Below are 20,945 nucleotides of genomic sequence, written 5' to 3'. Positions count from 1 at the left end.
CAATTTGGACATTAAGGGCAATTTATCATTGGCCAATTCACCTAACCTGCACATCTTTGGATTGTGGGAGGAAACCGGAGCACCCGGAGGAAACCCACGCAGACACGGGGAGGACGTGCAGACTCCGCACAGTCAGTGACCCAAGCCGGAATCGAACCTGGGACCCTGGAGCTGTGAAGCAATTGTGCTATCCACAATGCTACCGTGATGCCCTTGAGAACAAATAAATCTACACTATATCATTTAACCGTAATCCATGTACCTATCCAATAGCTGCTTGAAGGTCCCTAATGTTTCCGACTCAACTACTTCCACAGGCAGTGCATTCCATGCCCCCACTACTCTCTGGGTAAAGAACCTACCTCTGATATCCCTCCTATATCTTCCACCTTTCACCTTAAATTTATGTCCCCTTGTAATGGTTTGTTCCACCCGGGGAAAAAGTCTCTGACTGTCTACTCTATCTATTCCCCTGATCATCTTATAAACCTCTATCAAGTCGCCCCTCATCCTTCTCCGTTCTAATGAGAAAAGGCCTAGCACCCTCAACCTTTCCTCGTAAGACCTACTCTCCATTCCAGGCAACATCCTGGTAAATCTTCTTTGCACCTTTTCCAAAGCTTCCACATCCTTCCTAAAATGAGGCGACCAGAACTGTACACAGTACTCCAAATGTGGCCTTACCAAAGTTTTGTACAGCTGCATCATCACCTCACGGCTCTTAAATTCAATCCCTCTGTTAATGAACGCGAGCACACCATAGGCCTTCTTCACAGCTCTATCCACTTGAGTGGCAACTTTCAAAGATGTATGAACATAGACCCCAAGATCTCTCTGCTCCTCCACATTGCCAAGAACTCTACCGTTAACCCTGTATTCCGCATTCATATTTGTCCTTCCAAAATGGACAACCTCACACTTTTCAGGGTTAAACTCAGGGTTGTTGTTGAGGTTTTCTTTGCACTCCAGCCCCACGGTCCTGATCTTTTTTGTTTTGTAGCTCCAGGCCGATGCCAGCGGCGGGCGCTGCCTCACCCTGCCCGCGGGAAGAGCGGGCAGGACAGGCAATCTCAGGGAAAACATATCCAAATAAACAATATATCGACATCAAATAAACAGAACCATCAAACTGTCCGACCCGAGAAAATGCTGCTGGGGGAGGGGGACCGCGGCTGCTGGGGGAGGGGGACCGCGGCTGCTGGGGGAGGGGGACCGCGGCTGCTGGGGGAGGGGGAGGGGACCGTGGCTGCTGGGGGGGAGGGGGACCGCGGCTGCTGGGGGAGGGGAGGGGGACCGCGGCTGCCGGGGGGGGGGGGGGGGGGGGGAGGGATCTCGGCTGCTGGGGGAGGGGACCGTGGCTGCTGGTGGGGGGGGGGGACAGTGGCTGCTGGGGGACGGGGACCGCAGCTGCTGGGGGAGGGGGATCGCGGCTGCTGGGGGAGGGGAGGGGGACCGAGGCTGCTGGGGGAGGGGGGCCGCGGCTGCTGGGGGAGGGGGAGGGGGACTCCGCTGCTGGAGGAGCGGACCACTATAAATAATGATATACCGTCTGGAGACCACTGCAAATAATTTTTATCACCAAGGGACAACTGTAAATAATTATATACAATCCAGGGACCACTGTAAATAAGATTATACTACCCAGGGACCACTGTAAATAATGATATATTACCCAGGGACCATTGTAGATACTGATATACTATCCAGGGACCACTGTAAATAATGATATTCTACCCAGGGACCACTGTAAATAATGGTATTCTACCAAGGACCCACTTTAAATAATGATATACCACTCAGGGAACACAGTAAATAATGATATACTGTCCAGGGGCCACTGTAAATAATGATATACTACCTAGGGACCACTGTAAATAATGATATTCTACACAGGGACAACTGTAAATAATGACAGACTGCCCAGGGACCACTGTAAATAATTATATACTCGCCAGGGACTACTATAAATAATGTTATACTACTCAGGAAACACTGTAAATAAAGATATACTGCCCAGGGACTTACTGCTCAGGGTCCACTGTAAATGATGATATACTCCCCAGGCACTACTGTAAATGATGATATACTACCCAGGGACCACTGTAAATAATGATATACACACCAGGGACCACTGTAAATAATGATATACTGCCCAGGGACAACTGTAAATTATGATATACTGCTCAGGGACCACTGCAAATAATGATGTACTGTACAGGGATCCCTGTAAATAGTGATATACTACCCAGGGACCACTGTAAATAATGATATACTACCCAGGGACAACTGTAAATTATGAGATTCTGCTCAGAGACCACTGCAAATAATGATGTACTGCACAGGGATCCCTGTATATAATGAAACACTACCGGGGCCCACTGTAAATAATTATATACAACCTAGGGCCCACTGTAAATAATGATATACTATCCAGGGACCACTGTATATTATGATTTGCTACCCAGGGTCCACTGTAAATAATGATATACGCCCCAGGGACCACTGTAAATAATGATATATTACATAGTGACAACTGTAAATAATGATTTACTATCCAGGGATAACTGTAAATAATGATGTACTACCGAGGGACTACTGTATATAATGGCATACTGCCAAGGGACCACTGTAAATAACGATATACTACACAGGGACCACTGTAAATAATGATATACTACATAGTGACAACTGTAAATAATGATTTACTATCCAGGGACTACTGTAAAAAATGATATACTATCCAGGGACAACTGTAAATAATGATATACTACCCAGGGACCACTGTATATTATGGTATACTGCCCAGTGACCACTGTAAATAATGGTATACATTCCACGGTACAATGTAAATAATGATATACACCCCAGGGACCACTGTAAATATTCATATACTACCCAGGGACCTCTGTAAGTAATAACAAACGGCCCGGGGACCAGTGTAGATAATGTTATTCGACCCAGGGGCCATGGTAAATAATGATATTCTACCCAGGGACCACAGTAAATAATGATATTCTACCCAGGGACAAGTGTAAATAATGATATACTACTCAGGGACTACTGTATATTATGGTATACTGCCCAGTGACCACTGTAAATAATGATATACTTTCCACGGTTCAATGTAAATAATGATATGCACCCCAGGGACCACTGAAAATATTTATATACTACCCAGGGACCTCTGTAAGTAATAACAAACGGCCCAGGGACCACTGTAAATAATGATATTCGACCCAGGGACCACTGTAAATAATGATATTCTACCCTGGGACCATTGTAAATAATGATAGTCTACCCAGGGACCACTGTAAATAATGTTATACTACCCAGGGACCACTGCAAATAATAATATTCTAATCAGAGAGCACTGCAAATAATGATATACTACATAGGGACCACTGGAAACAATCATCCACTATCAAGGGACCACTGTAAATAATGATATACTGCCCAGGGAGCACTGCCACTAATGAAATACTATCCAGTGACCACTGAAAATGATGATATACTACACAGGAACCACTGTAAATAATGATATACTACCCAGTGACCACGGTAAATAATGACTACACAGGGACCACTGTAAATAATGATATACTACACAGGAACCACTGTAAATAATGATATACTACCCAGTGACCACTGTAAATAATGACATACTACACAGGGACCACTGTAAATAATGATATACTACACAGGAACCACTGTAAATAATGATGTACTACCCAGTGACCACTGTAAATAATGACAGTAAATAATCACTTCTCCAATTGAGAAGCCTTCAGGTTGTCTGGCACAGTCCGGTGAGGCGGGGGTGAGCCATGTCTCTGTGAAGCAGAGCACACCGCAGTCTCTTACTTCCCTCTGAGAGGTAAGTCTGGCGTTAAGTTCATCCAGCTTGTTTTCGATCGCTTGGACGTTTGCCAGGAGTATGCTGGGGAGAGGGGTCTTGAAACCGCGTTGCTTCAGTCTAACCTGCAGACCGCCGCGTTTCCCTCGCTTCCTCGGTCGGCAGCTGCTGCTGGATGATCCTGGGATCCGATGGGAGATGTCAGCTCTTGTGGAAGGTAGGTGGTTGCGTCTGGCGGGATCCAGGGCGTCGGGCGGGGACCAGGGCGCTGTTTACGTATCTGGGGTCGCGTCTGGCAGGGTCCTGGGCGCTGGCGGGGTCCAGGGCGCTGTTTACGTATCTGGGGTCGCGTTTGGCGGGGTTCAGGGCGTCTGGCGGTGTCCAGGGCGCTATTTACGTATCTGGGGTCGCATCTGGCAGGGTCCCGGGCGCTGATTCAGGTAGAGGGGTTGCTAGGGGGGCATGTTTGCCATCTGGAAGGGTCCCGGCGTTTGGGTCCTTGTGCGCAGTCTCCGCCGTTTTGGGGGTCCTGGGTCGTGGGCAGGGGCTTCCTGAGGCAGGTTGGGCTGGTCCCGGGGTCTGTTCCCTCCCTGGGCGCTCCAGGGGTCGGATCTTGAAGTCGGCCCGGTCGAGCCTCCACGTGGATTTTTCTTTCTTCCATCACCAGGTAGATCGGGTCGCTGGGCGGGTCTCTCGGGGTCGCTGGGCGGGTCTCTCGGGGTCGCTGGGCGGGTCTCTCGGGGTCGCTGGGCGGGTCTCTCGGGGTCGGGTCGGTGGGCGGGTCTCTCGGGGTCGCTGGGCGGGTCTCTCGGGGTCGCTGGGCGGGTCTCTCGGGGTCGCTGGGCGGGTCTCTCGGGGTCGGGTCGCTGGGCGGGTCTCTCGGGGTCGCTGGGCAGGTCTCTCGGGGTCGCTGGGCGGGTCTCTCGGGGTCGCTGGGCTGGTCTCTCGGGGTCGCTGGGCGGGTCTCTCGGGGTCGCTGGGCGGGTCTCGGGGTCGCTGGGCGGGCCTCTCGGGGTCGCTGGGCGGGTCTCTCGGGGTCGCTGGGCGGGTCTCTCGGGGTCGGGTCGGTGGGCGGGTCTCTCGGGGTCGCTGGGCGGGTCTCTCGGGGTCGCTGGGCAGGTCTCTCGGGGTCGCTGGGCGGGTCCCTCCGGGTCACTGGCGGGTCTCTCGGGGTCGGGTCGCTGGGCGGGCCTCTCGGGGTCGCTGGGCGGGTCTCTCGGGGTCGCTGGGCGGGTCTCTCGGGGTCTGGTCGGTGGGCGGGTCTCTCGGGGTCACTGGGCGGGTCTCTCGGGGTCGCTGGGCGGGTCTCTCGGGGTCGCTGGGCGGGTCTCTCGGGGTCGCTGGGCGGGTCTCTCGGGGTCGCTGGGCGGGTCTCTCGGGGTCGCTGGGCGGGTCTCTCGGGGTCGCTGGGCGGGTCTCTCGGGGTCGCTGGGTGGGTCTCTCGGGGTCGGGTCGCTGGGCGGGTCTCTCGGGGTCGCTGGGCGGGTCTCTCGGGGTCGTGTCGCTGGGCGGGTCTCTCGGGGTCGCTGGGCGGGTCTCTCGGGGTCGGGTCGCTGGGCGGGTCTCTCGGGGTCACTGGGCGGGTCTCGGGGTCGCTGGGCGGGTCTCTCGGGGTCGCTGGGCGGGTCTCTCGGGGTCGCTGGGCGGGTCTCTCGGGTCGGGTCGCTGGGCGGGTCTCTCGGGGTCGGGTCGCTGGGCGGGTCTCTCGGGGTCGCTGGGCGGGTCTCTCGGGGTCGCTGGGCGGGTCTCTCGGGGTCGCTGGCCGGGTCTCTCGGGGTCGCTGGGCGGGTCTCTCGGGGTCGCTGGGCGGGTCTCTCGGGGTCGGGTCGCTGGGCGGGTCTCGGGGTCGCTGGGCGGGTCTCTCGGGTCGGGTCGCTGGGCGGGTCTCTCGGGGTCGCTGGGCGGGTCTCTCGGGGTCGCTGGGCGGGTCTCTCGGGGTCGGGTCGCTGGGCGGGTCTCTCGGGGTCGGGTCGCTGGGCGGGTCTCTCGGGGTCACTGGGCGGGTCTCTCGGGGTCGCTGGGCGGGTCTCTCGGGGTCGGGTCGCTGGGCGGGTCTCTCGGGGTCGCTGGGCGGGTCTCTCGGGGTCGGGTCGCTGGGCGGGTCTCTCGGGGTCGGGTCGCTGGGCGGGTCTCTCGGGGTCGCTGGGCGTGTCTCTCGGGGTCGCTGGGCGGGTCTCTCGGGGTCACTGGGCGGGTCTCTCGGGGTCGCTGGGCGGGTCTCTCGGGGTCGCTGGGCGGGTCTCTCGGGGTCGCTGGGCGGGTCTCTCGGGGTCGGGTCGCTGGGCGGGTCTCTCGGGGTCGCTGGGCGGGTCTCTCGGGGTCGCTGGGCGGGTCTCTCGGGGTCGCTGGGCGGGTCTCTCGGGGTCGGGTCGCTGGGCGGGTCTCTCGGGGTCGGGTCGCTGGGCGGGTCTCTCGGGGTCGCTGGGCGGGTCTCTCGGGGTCGCTGGGCGTGTCTCTCGGGTTGGGGTCGCTGGGCGGGTCTCTCGGGGTCGCTGGGCGGGTCTCTCGGGGTCGCTGGGCGGGTCTCTCGGGGTCGCTGGGTGGGTCTATCGGGGTCGGGTCGCTGGGCGGTCTCTCGGGGTCGCTGGGCGGGTCTCTCGGGGTCGCTGGGCGGGTCTCTCGGGGTCGCTGGGCGGGTCTCTCGGGGTCGCTGGGCGGGTCTCTTGGGGTCACTGGGCGGGTCTCTCGGGGTCACTGGGCGGGTCTCTCGGGGTCGGGTCGCTGGGCGGGTCTCTCGGGGTCGCTGGGCGGGTCTGTCGGGGTCGCTGGGCGGGACACTCGGGGTCGCTGGGCGGGTCTCTCGGGGTCGCTGGGCGGGTCTCTCGGGGTCGGGTCACTGGGCGGGTATCTCGGGGTCGGGTCGCTGGGCGGGTCTCTCGGGGTCGCTGGGCGGGTCTCTCGGGGTCGCTGGGCGGGTCTCTCGGGGTCGCTGGGCGGGTCTCTCGGGGTCGCTGGGCGGGTCTCTCGGGGTTGCTGGGCGGGTCTCTCGGGGTCTTGCCGTCGGGGGTCGGGCCGGGTGCACCGGGGACTGGAGTCAGTAGTTCGGCCGGGTTTGGAGCTCCGAGGTCCGGGTCGACTTCAAATCGAGGTCGGGGCCTCACTTCCAGTTTGGGGCCCATATTCTTCCAGGTCGCGGAGGTCAGGTCGTGTCGGGTCAAAAGGTCTCCAAGGGCCTTGGAGCATGTTCAAGCCTGCAAGAGAGGATAAAAGAGAGCATAAAAGTCATAAAAAATCATGATATACCTCCCTGGGACCACTGTCAATAATGATATACCACCCTGGGGCCACTGTAAATAATGATATACTACCCAGGGAACACTTTAAGTAATGATACATTACCCAGGAACAACAATCAATCAAGGTATACTATCCAGGGAACACTGTAAATAATGATATGCTGCTCAGGGACCACTGCATATAATGGTGTACTGCACAGGGACCCCTTGAAAGAATGAAATACCACCCGGGTCGCACTGTAACTAATTATATACAACCAGGGACCACTGTAAAAAATGATATCCTACCCAGGGACAACTGTAAATAATGATATGCTGCTCGGGGACCACTGCAAATAATGATGTACTGCACAGCGATCATTGTAAATAATGAAACAATACCTGGGGCCCAATGTAAATAATGATATACAAGCCAGGGTCACTGGAAATAATGATATACTACACAGGGACCACTGTAAATAATGATATACAACCCAGGGTCACTGTAAATAATGATATACTACCCAGGGACACTGTAAATAATGATATACTCCCCAGGGACCACTGTAAATAATGATACACAACCCAGGGGCCACTGGAAATAGTGATGTATTTCCCAGAGACCACTGTAAATAATGATATACTCCCCAGGGACCACTGTTAGTAATGATATCCTGCCCAGGGACCAGTGTAAATAATGATATACTACACAGGGACCACTGTAAATAATTATATACAACCAAGGGACCACTGGAAATAATGATATACTACCCAGGGACCAGTGTAAATAATGATATACTACACTGGGACCACTGTGAATAATGATATACTCCACAGGGACCACTGTAAATAAAGATATACTGGCCAGGGCCCACTGCAAATAATGATATCCTACCCAGGGCCCACTTTAAATTACGATATACTACTCAGGGACCACTGTAAATAATGATACGTTGCCCAGAAACCACTATAGATAATGATATACTATCCAGGGACCACTGTAAATAATGACATACTGCCCAGGAACCACAGTAAATATGGACATATTACCCAGGAAGCACTGTCACTAATGAAATACTACCCAGTCACCACTGTAAATAATGATACCGACCCAAGGCCACTATAAATAATGGTGTCCAACCCAGTTACCAGTGTAAATAATGATATACTACACAGGGACCACTGTACATAATGATAAACTACGCAGGGACCACTGTAAATAATGATTTACCACCCAGGTACCGCTGAATATAATGATATTCTACCCAGGGAACACTGTAAATAACGATATTCTAACCAAGATCAACTGTAAATAATGGTATACTATCCAGGGACGACTGTAAATAATGATTTACTAACCAGGGACCTCTGTATATAATGTTATTCTACCCAGGGACCACTGTAAATAATGAATTACTATCCAGTGACCACTGTAAATGATGATACCTACCCAAGGCCACTGTAAATAATGGTATACTATCCAGGGACGACTGTAAATAATGATTTGCTAACCAGGGACCTCTGTATATAATGTTATTCTACCCAGGGTCCACCGTGCATAATGATATACTACACAGGGACCACTGTAAATAACGATATGCTTGCCAGGGACCACTGTAAATAATGAGATACTACTCAGGGACCCGTGTAAAAAATGCTGTACTACAAAAGGACCACTGCAAATGATAATAATCTACCCTGGGATCACTGTAAATAATGATACACTATCCAGGGACCACTTTAAATAATGATATACTGCCCAGGGACCACTGTAACTAATGATATACTAGCCAGAGACCAATGTAAATAATGATATTCTACTCACTGTAAATAATTATATACTCCCCAGGGACCACTGTAAATTATTCCCTGGAAAAACTGTAAGAAAAGGGGGGAGTTTCTAGAATACGCAAGTCGATTCTCCAATGAGGGGGCAGGTGGGAGGCCTGGCCCTGCCGAATCTTCTGTTGTATCACGGGGCAGCCAGCGGGGAGAGGGTGAAGGGATGTCTAAGGGAGCTGGAGGTGGACTAGGTCTGACTGGAGGAGGCCTCCTGCGCGAATAACTCTCCCTGCGCGCTGACTACCAGGCTACTCCCGTCCAGCCCACACACACACTCCAGGCCACTCCCGGCCAGCCCACACACACACGCCAGGCTACCCACGGCCAGCGCACACACACACTCCAGGCCACTCCCGGCCAGCCCACACACACACTCCAGCCCACTCCCGGCCAGCCCACACACACACTCCAGGCCACTCCCGGCCAGTCCACACACACTCCAGGCCACTCCCGGCCAGTTCACACACACACTCCAGGCCACTCCCGGCCAGCCCACACACACACTCCAGGCCACTCCCGGCCAGTGCACACACACACTCCAGGCTACCCACGGCCAGCCCACACACACACACTCCAGGCCACTCCCGGCCAGCCCCCACACACACTCCAGCCCACTCCCGGCCAGCCCACACTCACACTCCAGGCCACTCCCGGCCAGCCCACACACACACTCCAGGCCAGGCCACTCCCGGCCAGCCCACACACACACTCCAGTCCACTCCCGGCCAGTCCACACACACACTCCAGGCCACTACCGGTCAGCTCACACACACTCCAGGCCACTCCCGGCTAGTCCACATACACTCCAGGCCACTCCCGGCCAGTACACACACACTGCAGGCCACTCCCGACCAGCCCACACACACACTCCAGGCCAGGCCCGGCCAGCCCACACAGACACTCCAGGCCACTCCCGGCCAGCCCACACACACACTCCCGGCCACTCCCGGCCAGCCCACACACACACTCCAGGCCACTCCCGGCCAGCCCACACACACACTCCAGGCCACTCCCGGCCAGCCCACACACACACTCCAGGCCACTCCCGGCCAGCCCACACACACACTCCAGGCCACTCCCGGCCAGCCCACACACATACTCCAGGCCACTCCCGGCCAGCCCACACACACACTCCAGGCCACTCCCGGCCAGCCCACACACACACTCCAGGCCACTCCCGGCCAGCCCACACACACACTCCAGGCCACTCCCGGCCAGCCCACACACACACTCCAGGCCATTCCCGGCCAGCCCACACACACTCCAGGCCACTCCCGGCCAGCCCACACACACACTCCAGGCCACTCCCGGCAAGCCCACACACACACTCCAGGCCACTCCCGGCCAGCCCACACACACACTCCAGGTCACTCCCGGCCTCCCACGCACACTCCAGGCCACTCCCGGCCAGCCCACACACACTCCAGGCCACTCCCGGCCAGTCCACACACACACTCCAGGCCACTCCCGGCCAGCCCACACACACTCCAGGCCACTCCCGGCCAGTCCACACACACACTCCAGGCCACTCCCGGCCAGTCCACACACACACTCCAGGCCACTCCCGGCCAGCCCACACACACACTCCAGGCCACTCCCGGCCAGTCCACACACACACTCCCGGCCACTCCCGGCCAGTCCACACACACACTCCAGGCCACTCCCGGCCAGCCCACACACACTCCAGGCCACTCCCGGCCAGCCCACACACACACTCCAGGCCACTCCCGGCCAGCCCACACACACACTCCAGGCCACTCCCGGCCAGCCCACACACACACTCCAGGCCACCCCCGGCCTCTCACACACACACTCCACCTTTTATAAGGTTGAACTGTTTGATGTTACTTTTTTTTCCTTTTTATTCAATGTATTTTGTGGGGGGGGGGGGGGGGGGGTTGTGTGTGGCCTGCACGTACTTTTTTGTGTGCAGGGTTAAAGTAGCGCCCGCCACTAATCGTCGTGGCGCTGGTACCATGTCGTCAAACTTAGCAAAACGATCAGAAATAACTAAGGGATAAGAAACAAATGTGGGGGGTGCCCCAAAACAGCGGGTAGAGCACGGCCCAAACAGAACAGAAAAGGCAACAAAACCTTATCAAATTCCCCGTCAAATCAAAGTGCGAAGATCGGGACCAATAAGGCAGCCCACCCCCTGCGGGGCCCAGCCAGCCCGGAAAGCTTCGAGGGTGCCCGTGGGCAGCGCCTGCCCCCGCTCCAGGGACCCCCGGCCGCCACCCAGGCCGCGGGAGAGGGGCAGACAGCCGGACCGGACGGCCCCCTCAGTCGCCCGCTGCCTGGACCTAGAAATGGGAAGTTCGGCCCGGCCCAGGGGCAGGTTCACGGGGAGACCCTCCGCCTTCCCCGCCCCCCCGCCGCACCGGGTGTCCGTAGATCAGGAGCGCGGGGCTGAAGCGCAAAGAAAACCTCAACAACAACGTGGTCGAGAAATCACGGCACCCAGCCCTTCCCACGGCACCCACAGCCCGGCCCTCCCCCACCCAGCCCTGCCCACGGCACCCACAGCCCGGCCCTCCGCCACCCAGCCCTTCCCACGGCACCCACAGCCCTCCGCCACCCAGCCCTTCCCACGGCACCCACAGCCCTCCTCCACCCAGCCCTTCCCACGGCACCCACAGCCCTCCGCCACCCAGCCCTTCCCACGGCACCCACAGCCCTCCGCCACCAAGCCCTTCCCACGGCACCCACAGCCCTCCGCCACCCAGCCCTTCCCACGGCACCCACAGCCCTCCGCCACCCAGCCCTTCCCACGGCACCCACAGCCCTCCGCTCCGCCACCCAGCCCTTCCCACGGCACCCACAGCCTGGCCCTCCGCCACCCAGCCCTTCCCACGGCACCCACAGCCCGGCCCTCCGCCACCCAGCCTTTCCCACGGCTCCCACAGCCCTCCGCCACCCAGCCCTTCCCACGGCACCCACAGCCCTCCGCCACCCAGCCCTTCCCACGGCACCCACAGCCCTCCGCCACCCAGCCCTTCCCACGGCACCCACAGCCGGGCCCTCCGCCATCCAGCCCTTCCCCCGGCACCCACAGCCGGGCCCTCCGCCACCCAGCCCTTCCCACGGCACCCACAGCCCGACTCTCCGCCACCCAGCCCTTCCCACGGCACCCACAGCCCGGCCCTCCGCCACCCAGCCTTTCCCACGGCACCCACAGCCCTCCGCCACCCAGCCCTTCCCACGGCACCCACAGCCCTCCCCCACCCTGCCCTTCCCACGGCACCCACAGCCCTCCGCCACCCAGCCCTTCCCACGGCACCCACAGCCCTCCACTCCGCCACCCAACCCTTCCCACGGCACCCACAACCCGGCCCTCCGCCACCCAGCCCTTCCCACGGCACCCACAGCCCTCCGCCACCCAGCCCTTCCCACGGCACCCACAGCCCTCCGCCACCCAGCCCTTCCCACGGCACCCACAGCCCTCCGCCACCCAGCCCTGCCCACGGCACCCACAGCCCTCCGCCACCCAGCCCTTCCCACGGCACCCACAGCCCTCCGCCACCCAGCCCTTCCCACGGCACCCACAGCCCGGCCCTCCGCCACCCAGCCGTTCCCACGGCACCCACAGCCCTCCGCCACCCAGCCCTTCCCACGGCACCCACAGCCCTCCACCACCCAGCCCTTCCCACGGCACCCACCGCCCTCCCCCACCCAGCCCTTCCCACGGCACCCACAGCCCGGCCCTCCGCCACCCAGCCCTTCCCACGGCACCCACAGCCCTCCGCCACCCAGCCCTGCCCACGGCACCCACAGCCCTCCCCCACCCAGCCCTTCCCACGGCACCCACAGCCCTCCGCCACCCAGCCCTGCCCACGGCACCCACCGCCCTCCGCTCCGCCAGCCACCCGAATGGAGATTGGCGGAGGTGCGGATTCCTGAGCAGCGCCTCCCTTACGACAGCCGCCACTCCTGACGGGGGAGAGCTGCGGCGCCTGGAGACCATGTTCCAGACTTTGAGGAGGTCCTGGTACAAGACGGGCAGCGCCAACAGAGAGTTCCGAAGACCCTGCTGGTCCACAGACAGGAGCCGCACGTCGTAGTTCAGGCTGAGCCCCTGGGGGGAGAAATCCGTCGCCAGGGCCCCACCGTGGAGGAGGCTCAGCGTACAGGTAACGCTGCAGAGTCTGAGGGTGGAAAGTGGCAGTCTGGGTGCGGAGACACACCAGCGCCTGACCGCCCTCCGCCATCGGGAAACTCCAGACCTCCGCAGCGACCCCGTGTAGTCGATTGTCCCGGAGGAACCGAAGCTGGGCTCTCTGGATGGTGGGACAATGCCAGGGGGAGGAGTCAGTGACCAGCCGGGACCACAGCATGGAGGCGATCAGCTGGTTTATGACGAGAACTCGGCCCCTGGGGGACAGCACTCGGAGCCGTCCTGTCCAGCGTCCCAGGCCAGCGGTGACCTTGGTCTCCAGCTCCTGCCCGTTCACCGGCCAGGCTCCCTCTGCCGGGCAAAGATGGACTCCCAGGTAGAGGATGTTGGTCCGACTCCAGCTGAAGGGCCCGAGCTCCTCCGGGAGGGGGTCCATCTGCCACGGACCGACCAGGAGTCCGGAACATTTGGCCCAGTTGATCCGTGCGGAGGACGCGGCGGAGTAGACAGCTTGGCTCTCTCGCATCCTCCGCAGGTCACCGGGGTCAGTGACCATGAGGAACACGTCATCAGCGTCCGCCGAGAGGACCCCCCCCCCCCCCCCGTCCGGCTCGCGCAGAACCAGCCCCGTGAACCTCCTCCGCAGGAGGCACAGGAAAGGCCCCACGCAGAGGGAATAATGTTGGCCGGACAGGGGGCAGCCCTGACGCACTCCTCTCCCAAAGCGAAGGGGCGCCGTCAGGGACCCGTTAACCTTAATCAGACTCTCCGAGGCGGCGGACAGTAACCGGATCCGGGCGAGAAAATACCACCCGAACCCGACAGCTCGCAGAGTCCCGAGCAAATCCCCGGGCCCCACCCTGTCGAACGCCTTCTCCTGGTCAAGAGACAGGGAGGCGCTCGACATACCAGTCCGCTGGGTAAAGTGAATAATGTCCCGGGCCAGGTGGATATTGTCATAGATTGTGCGGTCCGGGACTGTGTTGGACTGGTCAGGGTGGATCATGTGGTCCAGCTCGGGGCCAAGGCGTAAACACAGCACCTTGGCAAAGATTTTATAGTCCGTGCTGAGGAGGGAGACCGGTCGCCAGGTCTTAAGTTGGCGGAGATCCCCCTTCTTGGGCAGCAGGGCAATGATGGCCCTGCGCCACGAAAGGGGCATCTCCCCGGTCGCGGTACATTCCCCCAGGACCCCCGTATAGTCGCTCCCCAGGCCGTCCCAGCACGCCCTGAAGCACTCCACGGTCAGCCCGTCCAGCCCTGGGGATTTGCCCCGTGAGAGGCTGTCCAGGGCGCCGGTCAGCTCTTGGAGGTTGATGGCATTATCGAGCTTCCCGGCGCCCTCCGGGCCCACCTGCGGCAGGTCCTCCCCCAGAACTCTGCAAGCGTCCTCGCTGGACGGACCCGGAGAGAAGAGGTCGGAGTAAAAATCCTCCCCCGTCCACGGCCCACAGCGGCACGATGAGCGGGCGCTGCTGCTGCCGGCCCCCGGCGATGGTGAAGAGGAGGCGTCCGGGGAGGAAACTTGCACCGGGCGGGACGGGCCCCCAGGGGCTTCGACTCCGCTCGACCCCGGGTCCTCCTGCTCGGGGGGCGACAGCAGCTCGAGGGGCTCGGGGGCCTCGGAGGCCCCCCCCCGGCCTTGCTTCTCTTCATTGTGTGCCCCGGGCCAGGCGTCAGGGGGATGGGCACCAACACGGGAGACCCCCCCCCTCCTCGCCCGGGGAGGGGGCAGCAAACCCCTCCCTTGCCCGAGCAGGCGGCGCTTGTGGGGAGGGGGCGGCTCGGGATTGCCCTGCTGCACGGCCTCCATGGCGGGAGAGGCCCCGGCAGCATCCCCCTCCGCCTCCCGGCTCAGGCGGACAGGAGCCTGGCGGCGGAAGGAGTAGACATGGCGGAGGGAGGGGGTCCCGCAGGCCGAGCGTCAGCGGAGCCGCCCCGGACCTGACCTCCCCCAGCAGGTTGGGATGGGGCAGGAGGAGCTCGGTGGGGAGGGAGGGCGGGACGTTTGATAGAACAACACGTTCTGCGGTGGCCTCCAGCGTCTCCACCGCCACGTGTGTCCCGCCCACCGTGAGCCCCCTTTCCAGGGCCCGGTGCACCGCCTGCTCGGCCCGCAGGAAGAACCCGGCCTTGCCATACATCCGCGAGGCGGCTACGATGGCCGAGGGGCCGACAGCACCGCCCATCGCACGGGTGCCCGCCTCAATGGTCATGGTAGGGTGGGCATAGCACTTCACCCCCAGCTGCCGCGTGAGCAGGCGGGAGGGCGAGGGCACCGCGGGGGCAGCAGAGCGACGGGAGGCTGCCGCCCCCACATAATGTCTTGTCCGCCCTGCCCCCGGCAGTGGAGGATGCCCCCGAGGTGCTGGCCAGAGGGGTGGGAGGACAGGAGGCTGGGCCTGCAGCCCTGGATGGTCCCACCCCCACCTCAGGCAGAGGGGTGGGAGGACAGGAGGCCGGGCCTGCAACCCTGGATGGTCCCAGTCCCACCTCAGGCAGAGGGGTGGGGGACAGGAGGCCGGGCCTGCAGCCCTGGATGGTCCCAGTCCCACTTCAGGCAGAGGGGTGGGAGTACAGGAGGCCGGGCCTGCAGCCCTGGATGGTCACAGTCCCACCTCAGGCAGAGGGGTGGGAGGACAGGAGGCTGGGCCTGCAGCCCCCGATGATCCCACTCCCACCTCAGGCAGAGGGGTGGGAGGACAGGAGGCCGGGCCTGCAGCCCTGGATGGTCCCACCTCAGGCAGAGGGGTGGGTGGACAGGAGGCCGGGCCTGCAGCCTGGATGGTCCCAGTCCCACCTCAGGCAGAGGGGTGGGAGGACTGGAGGCTGGGCCTGCAGCCCCCGATGATCCCACTCCCACCTCAGGCAGAGGGGTGGGAGGACAGGTGGCCGGGCCTGCAGCCCCCGATGATCCCACTCCCACCTCAGGCAGATGGTTGGGAGGACAGGAGGCCGGGCCTGCAGCCCTGGATGGTCCCACCTCAGGCAGAGGGGTGGGAGGACAGGAGGCCGGGCCTGCAGCCCTGGATGGTCCCAGTCCCACCTCAGGCAGAGGGGTGGGAGGTCAGGAGGCTGGGCCTGCAGCCCTGGATGGTCCCACTCCCACCTCAGACAGAGGGGTGGGTGGACAGGGGGCCTGGACTGCAGCCCTGGATGGTCCCAGTCCCACCTCAGGCAGAGGGGTGGGAGGTCAGGAGGCTGGGCCTGCAGCCCTGGATGGTCCCACTCCCACCTCAGGCAGAGGGGTGGGAGGACAGGAGGCTGGGCCTGCAGCCCTGGATGGTCCCACCTCAGGCAGAGAGGCGGGAGGACAGGAGCTCGGGCCTGAAGCCCTCGATGGTCCCAGTCCCACCTCAGGCAGAGGGGTGGGAGGACACGAGGCTGGGCCTGCAGCCCTGGATGGTCCCACTCCCACCTCAGGCAGAGGGGTGGGAGGACAGGAGGCTGGGCCTGCAGCCCTGGATGGTCCCACCTCAGGCAGAGGGGTGGGAGGACAGGAGCTCGGGCCTGCAGCCCTCGATGGTCCCAGTCCAACCTCAGGCAGAGGGGTGGGAGGACAGGAGGCCGGGCCTGCAGCCTGGATGGTCCCAGTCCCACCTCAGGCAGAGGGGTGGAAGGACAGGAGGCTGGGCCTGCAGCCCTGGATGGTCCCAGCCCCACCTCAGGCAGAGGGTTGGGGGGTCAGGAGGCCGGGCCTGCAACCCTGGATGGTCCCACTCCCACCTCAGGCAGAGGGGTGGGAGGACAGGAGGCCGGGCCTGCAGCCTGGATGGTCCCAGTCCCACCTCAGGCAGAGGGGTGGGAGGACAGGAGGCTGGGCCTGCAGCCCCTGATGATCCCACTCCCACCTCAGGCAGAGGGGTGGGAGGACAGGAGGCCGGGCCTGCAGCCCCCGATGATCCCACCCACCTCAGGCAGAGGGGTGGGAGGACAGGAGGCTGGGCCTGCAGCCCTGGGTGGTCCCACCTCAGGCAGAGGGGTGGGAGGACAGGAGGCCGGGCCTGCAACCTGGATGGTCCCACTCCCACCTCAGACAGAGGGGTGGGTGGACAGGGGGCCGGGACTGCAGCCCTGGATGGTCCCACTCCCACCTCAGGCAGAGGGGTGGGAGGACAGGAGGCTGGGCCTGCAGCCCTGGATGGTCCCACCTCAGGCAGAGGGGTGGGAGGACAGGAGGCCGGGCCTGCAGCCTGGATGGTCCCAGTCCCACCTCAGGCAGAGGGGTGGGAGGACAGGAGGCCGGGCCTGCAGCCTGGATGGTCCCAGTCCCACCTCAGACAGAGGGGTGGGAGGACAGGAGGCTGGGCCTGCGGCCCCCGATGATCCCACTCCCACCTCAGGCAGCGGCGTGGGAGGACAGGAGGCCGGGCCTGCAGCCCTGGATGGTCCCACCTCAGGCAGAGGGGTGGGTGGACAGGAGGCCGGGCCTGCAGCCTGGATGGTCCCAGTCCCACCTCAGGCAGAGGGGTGGGAGGACTGGAGGCTGGGCCTGCAGCCCCCGATGATCCCACTCCCACCTCAGGCAGAGGGGTGGGAGGACAGGAGGCCGGGCCTGCAGCCCCCGATGATCCCACTCCCACCTCAGGCAGAGGGTTGGGAGGACAGGAGGCCGGGCCTGCAGCCCTGGATGGTCCCACCTCAGGCAGAGGGGTGGGAGGACAGGAGGCCGGGCCTGCAGCCCTGGATGGTCCCAGTCCCACCTCAGGCAGAGGGGTGGGAGGTCAGGAGGCTGGGCCTGCAGCCCTGGATGGTCCCACTCCCACCTCAGACAGAGGGGTAGGTGGACAGGGGGCCTGGACTGCAGCCCTGGATGGTCCCAGTCCCACCTCAGGCAGAGGGGTGGGAGGTCAGGAGGCTGGGCCTGTAGCCCTGGATGGTCCCACTCCCACCTCAGGCAGAGGGGTGGGAGGACAGGAGGCTGGGCCTGCAGCCCTGGATGGTCCCACCTCAGGCAGAGAGGCGGGAGGACAGGAGCTCGGGCCTGAAGCCCTCGATGGTCCCAGTCCCACCTCAGGCAGAGGGGTGGGAGGACACGAGGCTGGGCCTGCAGCCCTGGATGGTCCCACTCCCACCTCAGGCAGAGGGGTGGGAGGACAGGAGGCTGGGCCTGCAGCCCTGGATGGTCCCACCTCAGGCAGAGGGGTGGGAGGACAGGAGCTCGGGCCTGCAGCCCTCGATGGTCCCAGTCCAACCTCAGACATAGGGGTGGGAGGACAGGAGGCCGGGCCTGCAGCCTGGATGGTCCCAGTCCCACCTCAGGCAGAGGGGTGGAAGGACAGGAGGCTGGGCCTGCAGCCCTGGATGGTCCCAGCCCCACCTCAGGCAGAGGGGTGGGGGGTCAGGAGGCCGGGCCTGCAGCCCTGGATGGTCCCACTCCCACCTCAGGCAGAGGGGTGGGAGGACAGGAGGCCGGGCCTGCAGCCTGGATGGTCCCAGTCCCACCTCAGGCAGAGGGGTGGGAGGACAGGAGGCTGGGCCTGCAGCCCCTGATGATCCCACTCCCACCTCAGGCAGAGGGGTGGGAGGACAGGAGGCCGGGCCTGCAGCCCCCGATGATCCCACCCACCTCAGGCAGAGGGGTGGGAGGACAGGAGGCTGGGCCTGCAGCCCTGGGTGGTCCCACCTCAGGCAGAGGGGTGGGAGGACAGGAGGCCGGGCCTGCAACCTGTATGGTCCCACTCCCACCTCAGACAGAGGGGTGGGTGGACAGGGGGCCGGGACTGCAGCCCTGGATGGTCCCACTCCCACCTCAGGCAGAGGGGTGGGAGGACAGGAGGCTGGGCCTGCAGCCCTGGATGGTCCCACCTCAGGCAGAGGGGTGGGAGGACAGGAGGCCGGGCCTTCAGCCTGGATGGTCCCAGTCCCACCTCAGGCAGAGGGGTGGGAGGACAGGAGGCCGGGCCTGCAGCCTGGATGGTCCCAGTCCCACCTCAGGCAGAGGGGTGGGAGGACAGGAGGCAGGGCCTGCAGCCTGGATGGTCCCACTCCCACCTCAGGCAGAGGGGTGGGAGGAGAGGAGGACGGGCCTGCAGCCCTCGATGATCCCACTCCCACCTCAGGCAGATGGGTGGGAGGACAGGAGGCTGGGCCTGCAGCCCTGGATGGTCCCACTCCCACCTCAGGCAGAGGTGTGGGGGGACAGGAGGCCGGGCCTGCAGCCCTGGATGGTCCCACTCCCACCTCAGGCAGAGGGGTGGGAGTACAGGAGGACGGGCCTGCAGCCCTCGATGCTCCCACTCCCACCTCAAACAGAGGGGTGGGGGGACAGGAGGCCGGGCCTGCAGACTGGATGGTCCCACTCCCACCTCAGGCAGAGGGGTGGGAGGACAGGAGGCTGGGCCTGCAGCCTGGATGGTCCCACTCCCACCTCAGGCAGAGGGGTGGGAGGACAGGAGGCTGGGCCTGCAGCCCTGGATGGTCCCTGTCCCACCTCAGGCAGAGGGGTGGGAGGACAGGAGGCCGGGCCTGCAACCCTGGATGGTCCCAGTCCCACCTCAGGCAGAGGGGTGATCAAACCGTGATCTTTATCAATGATGAGAAGACAGAAACAGTGGAAGTTTAAACTGTACAGATATTTCACAGCTGGATTCACACAATACAGACAGCAATGTCTCGTAGATTGTGGAAGTGCCACAAATGTTGTCAAATGCAGGACGTGGGGTCCCTCAGTGTTTCAATCTTGCTGAGAGACTGTCAGCCCACAGGGACAACATTTCTGTTTAATAGGACTGATGGACAAGTGAATAAGCTACAGGAACATCGAATACACAGACAGAGACAAGCAGACACCTGTAATCGGAGCTTAAACTTCACGTTTGAATGTGAAGGGCTGAAATAAACAAGAGTCCACCCTGGGATTCGGTGCAATTTAAGTTCTGCTTTTCCAAAAAATAAAAATAACTATCTGCAATGAAAAATTCCTTGGACAGGACAGAGGGATTTTGACTCTGTATTTAATCCCAGACAGTATTTGTGTTGTGGGTGTTTGATGGGCAGTGTAGATGGAGCTTTACTCTGAAACACTGGAATTCAGTCTCAGGGCTGATTTAATCAAAATGCTTCAGAATAATAATTGATATTGTACATCTCGTGTGTGTCTCAGTGACAGCTCTGAAACATGTACAGCACAATCTCATCCTGTTTCTGTGTCTCTCTCTCTCTCGCTGAAATTAGCTGGTCCATTTCCTAAATTACCACCTTTCAAAAGGGCTCCATTGCCTGTGAAGCAGTTTGTGATACCCAAAGGTTATGAAAAGTGCTTCAGAATTATCTGTCCCCAAGCTGCTGTGAGGATGTTCAGAGTCAGTGTGTGACTTGGGTCACACACAGGCCAGATACACGTCTCCAAGTTAAAGGTGGAGAATGGATCTCGCTCCATTTGAAAGATGTATTGACCCAGTCTGTCTGAGTTTGGGTATCTGTGTTTCTGTACACGTGTGTGTGTGTTGGGGGGGGGGGGGTTTATGTGTGGCATTCTTTACGCGGCACTGGAAGTTACACGGTAGCACAGTGGTTAGCACTGCGGCCTCACAGCTCCAGAGCCCCAGGTTCGAATCCCGGCTTGGGTCGCAGTCTGTGCGGAGTCTGCACGTTCTCCCCTTGTCCGCGTGGGTTTCTCCCGGATGCTCCGGTGTCCCCCCTGAAGTCCCGAAGGACGTGCTGTTTGGTGAATTGGACATTATGTATTCACCCTCAGTGTACCCGAACAGGCGCCAGAGTTTGGAGACTAGGGACTTTTCTTAGTAACGTCATTGCAGTGTGTGACTGTGTGTCTGTGTGTGTCTGTGTGTGTGTGCCTGTGTGTGTGTGTGTGTCTGTGTGTGTGTGTGTGTGTGCCTGTGTGTGTGTATGCCTGTGTGTGTGTGTGTGTGTGCCTGTGTGTGTGTGTGTGTCTGTGTGTGTGTGTGTGTGTGTATCT

Source organism: Scyliorhinus torazame, chromosome 5 (assembly GCF_047496885.1).
Source record: "Scyliorhinus torazame isolate Kashiwa2021f chromosome 5, sScyTor2.1, whole genome shotgun sequence".
Classification (NCBI taxonomy): domain Eukaryota; kingdom Metazoa; phylum Chordata; class Chondrichthyes; order Carcharhiniformes; family Scyliorhinidae; genus Scyliorhinus; species Scyliorhinus torazame.
The sequence above is the reverse complement of the archived record's forward strand: the minus strand, read 5'-3'. Positions refer to the sequence as shown.